Raw genomic sequence first — 15,361 nt, forward strand, 5'->3', positions numbered from 1 at the left:
TCTACATACTGTGTCAGGAATCCTTCCTGAACGCAGTGAACAAAATCCGCTCCATCTAAACTATTACAACTAAAAAGTTTCCAAACAATATTTGGAAAGTCGAAGTCACCCATAACTACAACCCTGTGACTTCTGCACCTTTCCAGTATTTGCCTCCCAATCCACTCCTCCACTTCTCTGCAACTATTAGTGGATCTGTAAAAAAAAACAACAATGTGACTGCTCCTTTCTTGTTCCTGACCTCAACCTAAACTGACTCTGTAGACATATCATTCTCAGAACCTGGCAGAAATGGCATTATCTAAAAAGAAAATAACTAAAAAAGGTCAATCTCCGTTGATGTAGGAGTTCAAGATTTACCCACATACTTGCGCAGTAAATATTGGAGTTCAGTTTCCTTTTTTCTTGTCACAGAATACTGAGAGAAGGATAACAACGGTCTTTTGATATGGAATTCAGAGATAATGAATTTCACAAAACACATTCAGCAACATATACAAATAAAAGAGTACAGTGAAATAGCTGTTAGTGTCTATGTTTGTTCAGGACATGTAAAATAGTGCAACTCCTGAACAGAAGGCAAAGTCCAATACACTGGCTGCTCTGCATTGAGTAAGAGTGGGAATATAAAGCTGTGAGAAGCGGTCATTTTATTTAAATGGAGACTCATTGGGTCACCAACGAAGAGTTATTGAAGCCTTAAATTGTACTTTAGGCGTGGAGTGGTTAGAAGAGCGAGGTTAAATTTGACAGCGCATTGACTGGGCTTATAGTGACCCTGATATTGATACACACTCTGAAACTAATACAGACTCTGAATCTATATAATAGACGCTGTGAAACGAATCCAGACCGAGAAACTCATACAGACTCTGAAGCTAAATCCGACCCTGAAATAGATATACACTCTGAAATGAATATATACCCTGAAAGTAATGCATTTCGTTAATCTCATATGGAATCTGAACATGATAGAGTGCCTGAAATTAATGGACGGCTTTAATCTAATACAAAACCTGAAACTGATATATAGCCTGCAATTATTTCTGATCTCGAAACTAATGGAGAGACTGAACCTGATACATCTCCTGAATTGAATGAAGACTGTGCGGCTGACAGGGTAAGTGACACAGGTCCTGAAACTAATACACGCCCTTGAAAAGAAACTAATACAAAACCTGAATGTAATGTAAACCCTGTAACGATGCAGTCAATGAAAATAATACGGATCATAAAAGTGAAACTGATAACATCCATTGAAAACAATAAACGGTCTGAAAGCAATGCAGGCCCTGTATGGAAAACAGACTGTGAAATTGACATGGTCACTGAATCAAACTCACACTTTAAAGCTGATACAGACCCTGAAATTATTGAACATAGTAAATCCAATACACACCCTGAAATTAATGCAGACGCTGAAACTGATGGAGTCCTGAGAAACTACAGCCCCTGAATCTGATATAGGCCTAGAAATGATTGCAGATCCTGTAAGAAAAGCTACAGACCCTGAAACTGACACAGACAAAGAAGTAATACAGGCCCTGAAACAGATACAGAGTCTCAAGCTAATGCAGACCGTCCAAGCAAAATACAACTTGCAACTAACATAGACTGAAAATGATAACGACCCTAAACAGATACAGGCACTACAACATATGGCAGGTCCTGAATCAACAATAGGCCCTACTTCCAGGACAAAGCGTGAAACCTATACATCCTGAAGTAAGTACAGACACTAAAACTAACGCAGTCTCTGAATCTAACAATGACCCTGAAATGGATTTGCTCTCTAACACTATCAGATGCCTTGACACGGACAGTGATAATCGCGCTAATAGAGACACTGCCACTATTTGAGAATCTGATCGCACTTGAGGACCTAGTACTGAACCAGAAAGACTCTGAGTCTAACAGTGACCACGATTCTGGCCTTTATGGCTTTGTGGGTCTGGGCTGCAGTTTTTATTCACTGCCGCACCCCAAGTAAACAGCCTTGCCAGGCCCCTGGTCTCTCAAACACAGCAAGTACTCACGTCTGCTGCAGAAGGAAATGGCTGCGGCAACTGCCAGAGTAGCGGTCACGAAAATCCAGGAAGTGGTGACGATGCAGAAGACAACATGGTCATATATTCTACCAGTTACAATTTTCCTGCGTTATTAATGGGAAGGGGCGGGAAGGGAGAATTGGTTTGGAAGATGGCAAATGAAGAGACCTGTTGGAAAAACCACAATCAAACAACCTATTCCAACTTCAGGCAAGATGTTTCCTTGTTCTCTTTTTGTAGCTCATTTCACGGAAATTATTTAATTTGCATTGATATTGCCACAATGTACATCATCTGTGAATGATAATTAGGCAGCCAACCAGCACTGTGATCAGAGTCTTTTGACGATGTGGCGCGAGCTGCTGGGCGACTGGCACCATTCATAGCACAGTCTGGCTGAAACCGAAAAGGAAGCAGTTGAACTAGAATCCTCTGGATCTCATACAGCGAGACCTATTTCAGAGAGACAGGTAAGCTGGTAGGAACTGAAGGAAAATTGAAACAAGCTCAGAAAGGGGTTACTTGTTTTGTATGGGCACCGTGGTGGGCGAACTACTTACCCTGTCATGATCCAAATCTTAGCAATTACAGCTTTCTCGAGGATTAATGGGTAATGATACACTGGAAGAAGCTGAACAGGATAGTTGACTTGTTAGAAACCTAGGATTCAAATCAGTTGGGGTTCTGAATATTGCGTGACATTAGAACAACGACTAGCTTCAAGGTACTGATATTTGTACTTGAGATGGAAAACATAAGGAAGTGTACACCTGGAAGTTCCACAGTGAGAGAGATTGTGTTCACTCTGTCGGTGTGAATAGTGAGGAAGAGCAGTTAATATCACGCTGTCTGTGGACATCCCAGTCGGACAGAGAGATATATCTCACTATTCATGTAGATGCCCGAGTGAGGGAAAAATGTAAGGACCACGCACTCAAATTATTGCTCTCAATTATCCAAGAACGGCCATTCCATAATTTATCTTCCATCATATTTCCTCTTCTTTTGACGCTTTCTAATGGTAATTCTGTGATCCCGGTCCCAGAATATCATACAGTGACATGAGCACTCTACTGCTGGTTCTCAGTTTCATGAGCAAGTTCCTTGCCATTTATTCAAACTTCACTCGGTTTATTTATTTCAATTCCGCAGCAACACCTCCCATGGTGCATTTGTGACTTTATTCAAACAATTTCACTGTTCTGACGGGGTCATAAACGGAAATGCTATGGTTTGCAATAAACAGAGGGTATAATCTGACAGAATAAAACCTACTGAGTAATATACTGAATGGGCACAATTCTGTCAAATTTCCTTCATTGTTGCTAACTGTTCACTGAAAATCTTTGATTCTTTTAGAAATGACAAAACAATGGTCTTTCTTAATGAGACAAATATATAAATTCTGGAGATTACAGAATCATTCGTATACGATGCACAGATTCCAACAGAATGGTTTCAGGATAGAAGGAGGCCATTCTGCACACTGTGACTCTGCTGCCTCCCTAAATGTGTCAGTCCCCAAGTATCAATTTTCCACAAGCTCTCTGTAACTCTTCACCTCCTTCCTGTACAGACATGAAGCTAACTCCATCTAGGTCTGAAACGTCAGCCTTCCTGCTCCTATGATGCTGCTTGGCCTGCTGTGTTCATCCAGCTCTACACCTTGTTATCTCCATCCCATGGAGCTGGATTGACACTGCCTCCACTGGACTCTTAAGCTTAACATTCCTGATCCCATCCAATAGCAGCGGGAAACAATTTTTCTGCATTTTGGAATGTCTTTATTCGCTCATCGCCTCAAATAATTGTTCTCTGGTATTCAATAGTTCTGTCAATCGGATTGTTTTCTCGTGATTACACTGTCTAAACGCCTCCTGGTTTTCAATACTTTGTTCAAATCTCCACCCAACCTCCACTTCTTCAATGAGCACAATCGGAACTTTCATCTGTCAAGATCACTGAAATCCCTCGTCCCTGCTGTCATTTTCATCAGCTGTGGTTTTGTTGCTTCTGGGAGTATCTGTCGCGATGTAATATTCACGGTACTTAAGAACATAATATTAAACATGTTTTATGACATTCAGTCCCAGGGCGCAAACACGCTGACCCATGTGTGAATCACACAGTCCTGGACCAGGCCTGGAGGAGCATCGATCTGGGTTTAAGTGAATGGCTAAACGGAGTGGATTGTGGAAAAATATCTTCAACATGGATGGTACAGGTTTAATAGGTAAAGAGTGAACTTTCTTGGAATGTAGCCAATACTTGTGGCAGGTTGGGGAGATGGTAGAGTGGTTGTACTTGCAATGTACTGGTAGTCCTGGGGACTAGGCAAACACTCTGAGAGAGCTGGTGGGAGTTACGGTCCATTTGTAACTCCGGAACATTAAACTAATCTCCTTCAGCACTGACAATGAAGCCATCACCTGTTGCAAAGAAAAAAGGTCACGAATATATTTAGGGAAGGACTTGTGGTATTTTTACATAATGTAAAGCATAGCCCGTTGATAATCCTGTTTAACAATTTTTAAAACATTTATCACACGACTATTGGAGTACAGTACATATTTCTTGTCTCCATACTCATCGTCCCCACGAGAAGCACAACACTGTGTTTTGGTCTGCATATCACTCTGATAATCCACACGAGGAGCACTGGACTCTACTGTGAAAACTACATATTCCCACATTAGTCTGCACTCGGAGCACTGTGCTCTGTTACAATTTGGTTGAGCCAATAATGAAGGAGACAATCAACATGAGAGATTTAATTATGAATCCAATGGAGAATTTTGGACAGACTTCTCTGTCCAGCAAAATGTTGTGAATGTTGGTCTCACGACCAAAGAGAGGGGGATTTTGGTGAATCTCTGTCATATGTTTAATTGAGTAAAGCTCAATGAACACATGTCAGCGCCAGATGATAAATTAATGACAATGAGGGAAGATGAACAGCTCATGTTTGAAAGCTCATGTGACTGTGAGCAACAGAAAAAAAAAAAATACAACTGTAGGCACAATGACCACTTTCTATGCACTAAATCCTTTGTAAAATCTTTAAAATACGCGGAACTGGGACAAGGGCCAACAGGATATACGAGGGATACATGGCCATGTGTTACCGAGAGTGGATGGATAAGAAAGGGAGCACAGATTTCCGACATCCCTCCCATTCTAAGAGTCAAGTAATACATGTGATCAGGTCAGGATCTGACTGTGTGATTATTATTTCAGTTCTGGTGGATGGATGATTCCAGGAAAGTTATCCCAATTGATCACTGTTGCACAAGGAGTACAGGCTGGTTAAATGGTATTACCACATTTTAACGTATCAGATCTCATTCTCTGTTCAGCACTTTCGACAATAATTTTATCCTTTTGGATTAAAAGTAAAAACTCATTGCAGGTCGTCATCTCTCCGTGAGGGAAGGCGAGGTAACCAGGACCGTCTATTTTAACTGGAATCGGAATAAATGCTACAGCAGCCAAAACATCATTATTAAGAACTGCTCCAGGTTTTTTTTTTGTGTGTGTATGAGTTGAAGCCGACACCCCTCTGTAACGCTAGATATTGTACAGGTATATCATAATTTATTAATGACTCACAGTGAGGTTCTGAGATGTCACGCGTTGCTCCTGGAATGTTACATGCACCCGTCATCTTGCAAATAAACAAACCAAAAACAGAATGAGATACGATACGAAGCTATTACAATGGTCCAGAGAACAGCAAGATTCTGAAAAAAAGGTCACTCTCTCTCTCTCCGTTTCCAAGGAAAACTAAGGCTCATAGCAGAAATCAAGGATGATTCTGGCAGAACAGATAAGCATCTGAAGTACGGTACAACTTGCGAGATTCATAAGTGAGGGAAATGGGATGCAAAGATTGAAGGGAATGGAATGTCGTGCCTGAGGATGTGGGAGGTTGTGACGGAGGGGACAGTGTCGAAGTGACTGAAGAGAATCGATTGCAGTGACACAGAGGAGTGAGACGAAGTGTTGGAAAGGAATTGGATGCAGTGATGGAGAGGCATGGAATGCAGTGATGGAGGGAAATGGGATTCAGTAATTGACAGCATCAAAATGCATTGACTGGGGTGAGTAGGACTCAGTGAATGATGGGAGTAGGCGGCAGTGTCTTAACTGAGTGTGAAATGATGATTGAGGGAAGTGGGAGGTGGAGACAGAGGCAAATGAGATGTAGCGACCCAGTGGAATGGAATTTAATCGTTGAGGTGATCGGGATGCGGTAACAGAGGTGAGTGAGATATTGTGACTCAAGAGAGAGAACTCGCAGATTTATACAAAGCAGAAGTACCAAAGAGGCCATATGACCAATGATACATGATAACCTTCACAAATCCCATTTCCTCCGACTAGGCCCGTAGCCTTGGATAATATAACACTTCAAGTGCTGGTCCACTACGTTTAAATGTTTTCGAGGTTGCCTACCCGAACTAACCTTCCAGGCAGTGCATTCCAAACCTCAGTAGTGTCTGTGCGAATACGTTTTTACTTGAAAAACTTTCTAAGCCTTCTACTTCTCACTTGAAAATTATACCCCCTTTTATTTTAGTTCCGATTAAGGGAAACAGCGCTTTAAAAAAATAATTCCAAACCTGTCCATGTCCCTCCTCATCTCTATACCGCTGTCAGGGCCAGTTTGAACATCTTCCTCTCCAAGGAAATCAACCCAATCTTATCCAGCCTTTCTACATAGCTCCATCCCAAGCAAATTCCTGGTAAATATTTTGTGGTCAACCTCCATTGCAGTCAAATCTTCTTATTGCTGCTCACAGTCCTCCAACATTGTCCTAAACAAAGTTCTGAACAGCTGAAACATGACTTCCTTGCGCGTATGCACGAAAGGATGCCTGAGAAAGGGAATCATCCAATGTGCCTCATTAACTACTCTGTTCACCTGCCTTGCCAATTCAGGGATTTGTGTACAAGCACCCAAAGATTCCTTTCTTCCTCTCTGATTCCGAATATCCAGCCATTCATTCAGTAATATCTTGCATTATTCCTCATTCCAAATTGAATCATCACATATATGTCAGGGTTAAATTTCATCTGATACTGATACCAGCATCTGGCGAACCATTTATATCCTCCTGTAACCGAATACCTTCGTCCTCACTGGAATTACTTGGCCAATATTTGTGTAATACATAAACTTAATAAAGATTCCCACCACACCACATTCCAAAATATTCATCTGGACATCTGCGTTATTTACGAATATCACAAAGATAAAGTGACTCAGCAATGACCACTGTGATATCCACTGCTGCCAGTTCCACAAACTGACCTCTGCCATAACCACCTTTCTCCAGTCATTCAGAAAAATCTTGAACCCAACTTGCCCAATTACCCTGGATACCATGGATTTTACTTGTTTTCCCCTAATGTCCGTTTTGGTATCTTGCTAAAGTAATTGTGGAAATTTGTGTCAACGACGTGAACTGCTAAACACATTGTCACCTCTTGGAAATATTCCAATAGGTTTCTGAGGCATGACGTCGCTCTGGCAAGCCTCAGTGAATTCCATTTCAAACTTTGTTTCTCCAAATGAACATTAATTTCATGCTTCACTTTTATCCCCCAAGAGGTTTCGTGCCAATTAAATGAGGTCCCTGGTTTACAGCTCCCTGGTCGATATCCACCACATTACATGTACAGTGTAAGCTGGTGCGTTAGCTGTTCTCCAATCCTCTTGCACCTCCTCTGTGGCAGGAGACGATTGGAAAATTTGGCTCAGTCCCCTGTAATTACCTTCCAGACCAACCCAGGATACTTGTTAGTCGGACCTGAGTATTTGTCAGCTTTTAAATGCGCCAAAACCTCCTATGCCTCCTCGTTTCACACATCAATCTGATAAGGAACTTCACAGTCCATATCCCCACATTCTGTGCATTCATCATCCTTCTCCCAAATAAAGTCATCTGTGAAATATTATTTTGGCATTCTACCAATGTGCTCCTGTTGAAGCATAGATTACTCTCTTTACCTCAATAGGACTGAATCTTTAAATGGACATTCACTTCCCCTTGACAGATTTGTAGAACATATTGGGTTCCACCTTTCTGTTGCCAGCCAGCGTTTTCTTATTCACCTGTTTGTTCTTTCAATTCTTTTCTTGCTTTTCTGCATAAACATTCTTTGTGTCGGAAATGATTTTGCTTCCAGGAAATCTGTATCCTATAATATCTGTGTCCTTGTGATGATCTGGTAATATCTATGCTCTGATTCAATCCCCTTTACCCCTGTGAAACTGTATGACTGAGGCAAACGGTGTAGTGTGGATCAGTTTTTGTGGAATGAATGGAAATACTAATCATTTTCGAAACGCCCAAAATGATATATCCTTTAACCTGATATGCCGCCTTCACTTTGTTCTATCCTAGAGATAGTGCCAACTTAGAGACCTAAGGATCTATTTACAATTTTTCCCGTTAACATTTTCTCGCTGGCCTCTACAGGATCTGACACTTCAACTGTCAAATCAATTGCTCCTACATCGGCTCCTGGAGAACTTTATAATTTTCAGACTGATTCTGAGCAAGGTGAGGAAACTGTAGGTTATTGAACAATTCATAGAAACAATACGAACGCAAAAGTTGTGTGAGAGAATGGGCTGAGAGAAAGAACTTCAATGCGGTTTGGACAGGTTGAATGAGTGGTCAAAAGAATGGACGATGAAATCTAATGCAACAGCAAAACAGGGTAGGCAGATTAAAATCAAATTGGCTCTAAATTGAGGGAGTGGAATGTTCAACGAGACTCAATCCTCCTCCCATACTAGGTGCAAAACTAAAGCATGCAGGTGAAACAAGCAGTGAAGAAGGAAAATTACATTTCGAATTTCAAAGCAAAAAACGATTCGAGTGCAGGTACGGGGATATTTTGCTATAATTGTAAATGGCTTTCTTGAGATCACAGCTGAATATTGTATGCATGTTTGGTCTACTTATGTGGTCAAGTATGTTCTTGCTGTAGATGGAGTGCTGGTAAATTTATCAGATTGATTCCTGGGATGGGTTAGCTGACTTGGAAGTATTGAGTGAGGGGAGTGGGGTAACAACTGAGGGAAGTGGGGTGTAGTGACTAAGAGGCGATCGGGGTATGAGTAAGGGGGTTGGGACGTTGTCCTTGAAGTGAGTAGAATGTAAAGGCTCAGAGGAGTGGACACGAAAATCATTCAAAAAGTATTCCCTTGACTGTTCCTTCTTCCAAAGTGTATTACCCCACATGTATCACGGTTAAACTCCAAATGACAACAATCTGTCCATCTAATAAGCCTTTTATATAACTTTGCAAACGAACACCTTCCTCCTCACTGTCGCTAATTTGGCTAATCTTTGTATAGTCTGTCAACTGAATTAACATGCCCCAAAAACCTTACCCCGAAATTCTGGTCTGCACATCTCAGTTATTCATGAATATCACAAACAATAGGTGACCCAACAATGATCACAGTGGTAATCAATGTTACCAGTTACACAAACTGTCCTCTACCATAGCCAGCTGTCATGTCTCTGAGCCAATCTTTGATACTTGGTCAAGTCCTCAAAAGAATCCTCCATGTTTCATAGGCATGACCTCCCGCGAGCAAAGAGATGTGGACTTCCCTGATCAAACCTTGTCTCATTTAACACTCTACCACTGTGTCCAGCGTTGGCACACAGATTTCCCTTTTGTTTAGTAAGAGGGACTAATCGTTTCCTGGTGACTCACTTCCTCTTGATATGCTTGTAGAATATATTTGGATTAACATGTAAATTACCTGCCCGCATTTTCTCATGCCCACGTTTCGCTCTCTTAATTGTTTTCTTGAATATCAACACAGCTTTCCAGCGTCTTGCAATTGAGGTTGTGTCTGGGTAATCATTTTCTTATTTATAATATGTGGTATGCTTGTGATGACTCCGGGAACATCCATGCTCTGTATCGTGTCCCTTTACCACCGTTGAGAATGCAATGTATTGACTGGGGCGCGCACTGCAGGGTGGAGCAGTAACTGTAGAGTAAATGCAGAACTGTACCGCATTCTAAATCTTCAAAACCGTGCAGAAACTCCCTCCTTAATCTCAAACTCCGCCTTCCTGTTCAAAATCCTCTGGATTTAGGTCTTCCTGTCTTCACCTGTCTGTCTCCATCTGTGTCTCCCTGAATCCATGTGTCTTTTTGTTTGTTCTCTCGGAGAACGAAACAAGGAGGAAAACGGAAGAAAAAATTGTGTAAAGATAATATAAATTGCATGTGATGTGTAAGTGATGAGCAGCAGAGATGTAGAAGCATGAAGTGAAGAATGGTGATCGAGGGAAGGAAGACGGGAGATAAGAATGGTGAGCAGAAGGCACAATAACACATTTACAGTTATACAGAAAGAAGGAACAAAGACCAACAGGACAAATGTAATCCAATTAGAAGGGAACGTTCACTTAACTCAACACTGTGCCTTACTGTAAACTACGAGTGTGCATGTGTAACTTGTTTTATGTTGTGACTATTATATTTAGATAATCCGCACCAATGGGTTAATGTGATGATCACTTCGGAGACAAAGATTAACAATGAAAAAGCAAAGAAAATCGCAATGAAATGTTTAAGAGACTCCACTAACAAAGAGCATAGACACAGATTCCCCTCCCCCTCACTCTCCACCGTCACTGATTGGTGTTAGAAGCTCAGCAATTATAAACCGTTCCTGTGTCACGTTCAGTTCCACTTGCATTACACGGACACAAACATTGATTGAGCAAAAGGCGGACTGTCCTTTGAGGGGCTGAAGGGCCTCCTTGAGGCTGTCAATTGGCTGAGGGTATTGATTGGGCTGAATGTGCCTGCGCTTTCACTGTGCATCAGACTCGAAGGGAGGGCAGAATGACATTTCTTTTTTTTTGGGCTGACTTAATTTCCCTCTCAATTTTTGTCTTCTCATCTTTTGTTGTATCTCACCCTGTCGCCTTCTACGTCCTTCTCGAGCAAGGTCTTTCCTCCCACTGACTGGCTTTCACTGACGTCCTGACGTCGCCTCTCTTTTGTTGCCTTCTCACTTTCTCTGTCTCTCATTCCAGGCCACTCTCCCTTCCTTTCGCCTCCTCCACCTGTGTCATTCCCCTCCCTGCCCTGTCTCTTTTTGACAGTCTCTCTGACTCTGCTTCATCTCCTGCACTTGGTATAACAATCTTATTTTCCACTTTGCACTGCAGCTTCAGGATGTGGTGAATAAGCGAGCCAATAGGGATGTGGAATTGGTCCAGGAATAGGGACACTGCATGGTTGTGGTTACTTCAGAACCTGAAGGATATTGATCGTGTTCTTGTGCCCCCGACCCCCGGGAATCATCTTGTTGCAATGATCACAGCTTTGCTAAAAAACGGATTGACCTTTGATGCATCTATGTAACCAGAGCAAACATATAGCAATGGGTGCTGCTCTGCAATAGGAATGTGCACGTTTTGTACCACTGTCGAGCCTACTTTATACTACAGCTTTCCCCATCGTGTATCTCATTTAAACAGTGAAAGTCCATTTAACAAACCAGCATGGAATAAGAGGAGGCCACTTGGCACGTTTAGCCTGCTCAACCATTCAATATGATCACGGCAGACCAGATTTCAACTTCAGCTCTGAGCTCCACTGATATTCTTTCAACATCTTGTTATTCAATAGCCTTCCAGCAAAATGTTGAAATTGTCTACATCCACTGTCTTTTGAGTAAGAGAATCCCGGAGACTCACAGATGTTTGAGAGAACAGAAACATTCCTCATTTCTGTCGTAAGTTTGCGCCCCTTTTTTTTTGTAAAGAAAAGGCTCTTTGATCCCCTCGATCTATATATCCCAAAAGAGGAAACCTTCTCTCCAACCTCACCCAGTCAAGTACTCTTCGGATCGTATATGTTTTAAATATGTCACGTGTGATGTAATCAGCCACGATCATTTTGGGTGGTGGAGCAGGCCCAAAGGACAGAGTGCCTTGTTTTTTGTTCCATCTTTGCATCTTAAAAATATACCTAAGACGGATGTTTGACTGGAGGAAATGGAACAACACAAAGAAGGACATTTTCCCCTTTGATAAACGGGGTGGACGTAACGGAAAAGGAGACAATGAACATCTAATTTCAGAGGGGGCATTTGGGTAGGTGGTTATTGCAATGGGTTTATGCGGTTTGGGGGGCGCTGGGAGGAGGGTGTGTGATTTGACGTGTCTCCACATGTTTTCACATTATAACTCAAAATCCATTTAATTCGAACTTTTGTCAAGGACCAGGATTATGCTAAATCTAGGTCAAATTCCTGAAGGTATGGATGGTGATTGCAACTTCCGACATTCAGGACATCATGTTTCGGAATAACTGATGAGAAATTTAGACTTTCCGATTACAATGTGACATGTTGAGAAAATCTGTTAGCGTTTGTCCCTCTTGACGTCAGTAAATTCGACATCTGTTTAAAGTCTTTGGGCTTCTGAATACCTATGTTTAAAGTTGCAAATCGCAAATGCAATATGCGGTATTTTTCAGGGAGAGTAATTGATTGAACATTCAGAATTAGGCGTACAACTGTACTTCGTGTACAGAAGTTGCGATTGCTTGTGACTTTGCAAGCATACTTTGTGCTGCTCTCTGCTTGTATGAGAATAAACCACTTATGTCTCGAATTCGGGCTGTTAAAAGTCTACTCTCTTATTTTACAGCGTTCACTTAGAGTTTCAGTTCGGATAAAAGCTGTGAGAATGTATCGTAAATCAGGCAATGCGTTGATGTCACCCTGATCAGGGGAATTCATTACAGCAAAAAAGAGGGATGGATCTTAGAAGTTTCCTTAAATGAAGCCACATGGATAAATGTTAGAAACATAATATCAAGAAGCAACAACCACATTGCAGTGAATGTACTACAGAACCCCACAACAGTCCGGTAGAAACGGAAGAACAGTTTATGTCGCCAAATTTGAGGCAGTGTAAAAGGAAAATGGCCATGAGAATAGGGAATTTCAACAACCCGACAATAACTGGGTAGTTACAGTGAGAAAGATTTACAAAGGGAGAATATTCTCCTGCCTGTTTCTGCTCCATGAAAAAAATATTTTCTCCATACTTCCACTCGATTTTTACCTCTCATATAGTCACTTCTCACATAATCCGCGATTTTCCTGACGCTTTATGTTGGCTTCAAAACTTCCAGTTTTCTGTCAAAATCTGCCTCACTTCGCCATGCATGTACAGTCTCGATGCATGTCCTTCCCCCGTCCTGATGGATTCAGAGCTATCAGGTTTTTTTAATGGAACATAGATCATAGAACAGTAAAGCACAGTGCAGGCCCTTCGGCTCACGATGTTGTATCAACTTATTATTCGACTAAGATCAAACTACCCTGCATACCTTACATTATACTATCATCCACGTGCCTATCCAAGAGTCGCTTACATGTCTCTAATGTATCTGACTCCACCACCACTGCCGGCAGCGCATTCCACACGCCCACGATTTCCTGGAACGAAGGGCTGAGCCATCCCAATACAACATTATAGACATAAGGCATGGACAGACAGTGGTAGACATAGAGACAGGTTCTTTCACAAATGTATACAACATACATGACGTATAGAGAGAGAGATTAGATACATGTACACAGAACAACTTGGAAATCCGTGTGAAAGCACACACACACACACGCACACACACACACACGCACACATGTACAATCAGCCTGAAACATTTGCAGCAAGTGGGAAACGCTCAGCCTCATAAACACATATTCACACACATACAGATGCACTCACAGGAATAGAGAGACACGCATAAACAGACATATGAGTGAATACACTTTTGGAGACCACACCGATATTTTAAAATGTTGCTTTTATTCTTTTATCAATTTTGGTTTGTGGCTATTAACAGTGAGCTATAAACTAAGATTAGAATCGGATTATGTGCAACAGCTGGTGTTAAAAGGAAAAGACACCGAACAGGCTTTTTTACCTTCAGGAGTTCGTGCTCGAAGTTAAATGCAGGTTGATTCCGGATTGTAAGTTTCTACGTAGGAATTGGGTCCAGCAATTGTGGACAAGACCTCATGAGCAAGTAGTTGGCAGATGAATGGGAATGGGAACCTCCTGGAGAAGATAGTCTATCAGTGAGTCGTCAGACTTCAAAATGGATTTTGGAATGCTTCCTGCAAGAAGAGCAATTCTTTGTTATTGTTACAGCGTACAGATTTGAAAGGTCAAAGTCTAACATCCCACGACCAGCCTTTGGACCTTTATAGAATAGAAAATGTAAGAATTACGGCCTTTTTCTGAGTGAAATGTAAAGGTAGTCTTCCGAATATCAATCAGGAAACAATTATCTGTGCCTGCAGAGTAAGTCATCGTGAAGTAATCTGGCCAGATATATGTTTATTTTTATTTCATTTATGTCTTGAGTGTAATTGTTTACCTGCCTGTGTTGCGTGAATTATGCTGTAAATAATACCTTTTGTGTTCATTGCAGTAACCATTTGGATTATGTCGTTTAATTTTGCTCTGCTGAAGTTGCTGTATTTGTGAGAAACATCTAAATATTTTGCTTAAGGTACAGAAGAGGGTCTAGAATGTAGTATTCGCAGAGCCTGAGACTGGTTTTTTTGAAGGTTTGGTTAGGAAACACTGGCGTACATTTGAGGAGAGTTAAATGTAATTTGGCGATATTGCGAAGTAAGAAGTAAAAAGGCTGACTTGTTTCGGCTGTTTGTTTCTATATCATAGGAATACAAAAATACAAATACAAATACATTAAAGGTGCAGGCACTTTAGCATGTGTGCAGGCTTGAAAATGAAGAACAGCTAAATGCACATAATCTTATTCTTCCACACATTGACACATATGGTGACATACAAGCACAAGCACAATCAATCACACAGTCATTCAAGCACTGGTTACAGGCGCATTGACACAGAGATGTACACTAGTACAGTGATATACATAAATACACGTAACGAAAGGCACAGAAATGGGTAAACATCCAAAGGAGCACAGACATAGTCATCCACACAGACACAGTTATAAAGACGCAAGTGCAAAAAAACAAGTTCGCATGCACAGAGAAAGACACATGCAAAGATACACCAGCCAACAGATCGACATTGTAGACGAACGTATTTGCAAAGGTAGAAACAATCTTTCTCGTTCTCTCTCTCAAACACACACAGACACACACACATACACACACACACACACAAACACACACACACACACACACACACACGCACGCACACACACACACACACATACACACACACACGCACAAACACACACACACA

This window comes from Rhincodon typus, chromosome 49, assembly GCF_021869965.1.
Source record: "Rhincodon typus isolate 14 chromosome 49, sRhiTyp1.1, whole genome shotgun sequence".
NCBI lineage: Eukaryota > Metazoa > Chordata > Chondrichthyes > Orectolobiformes > Rhincodontidae > Rhincodon > Rhincodon typus.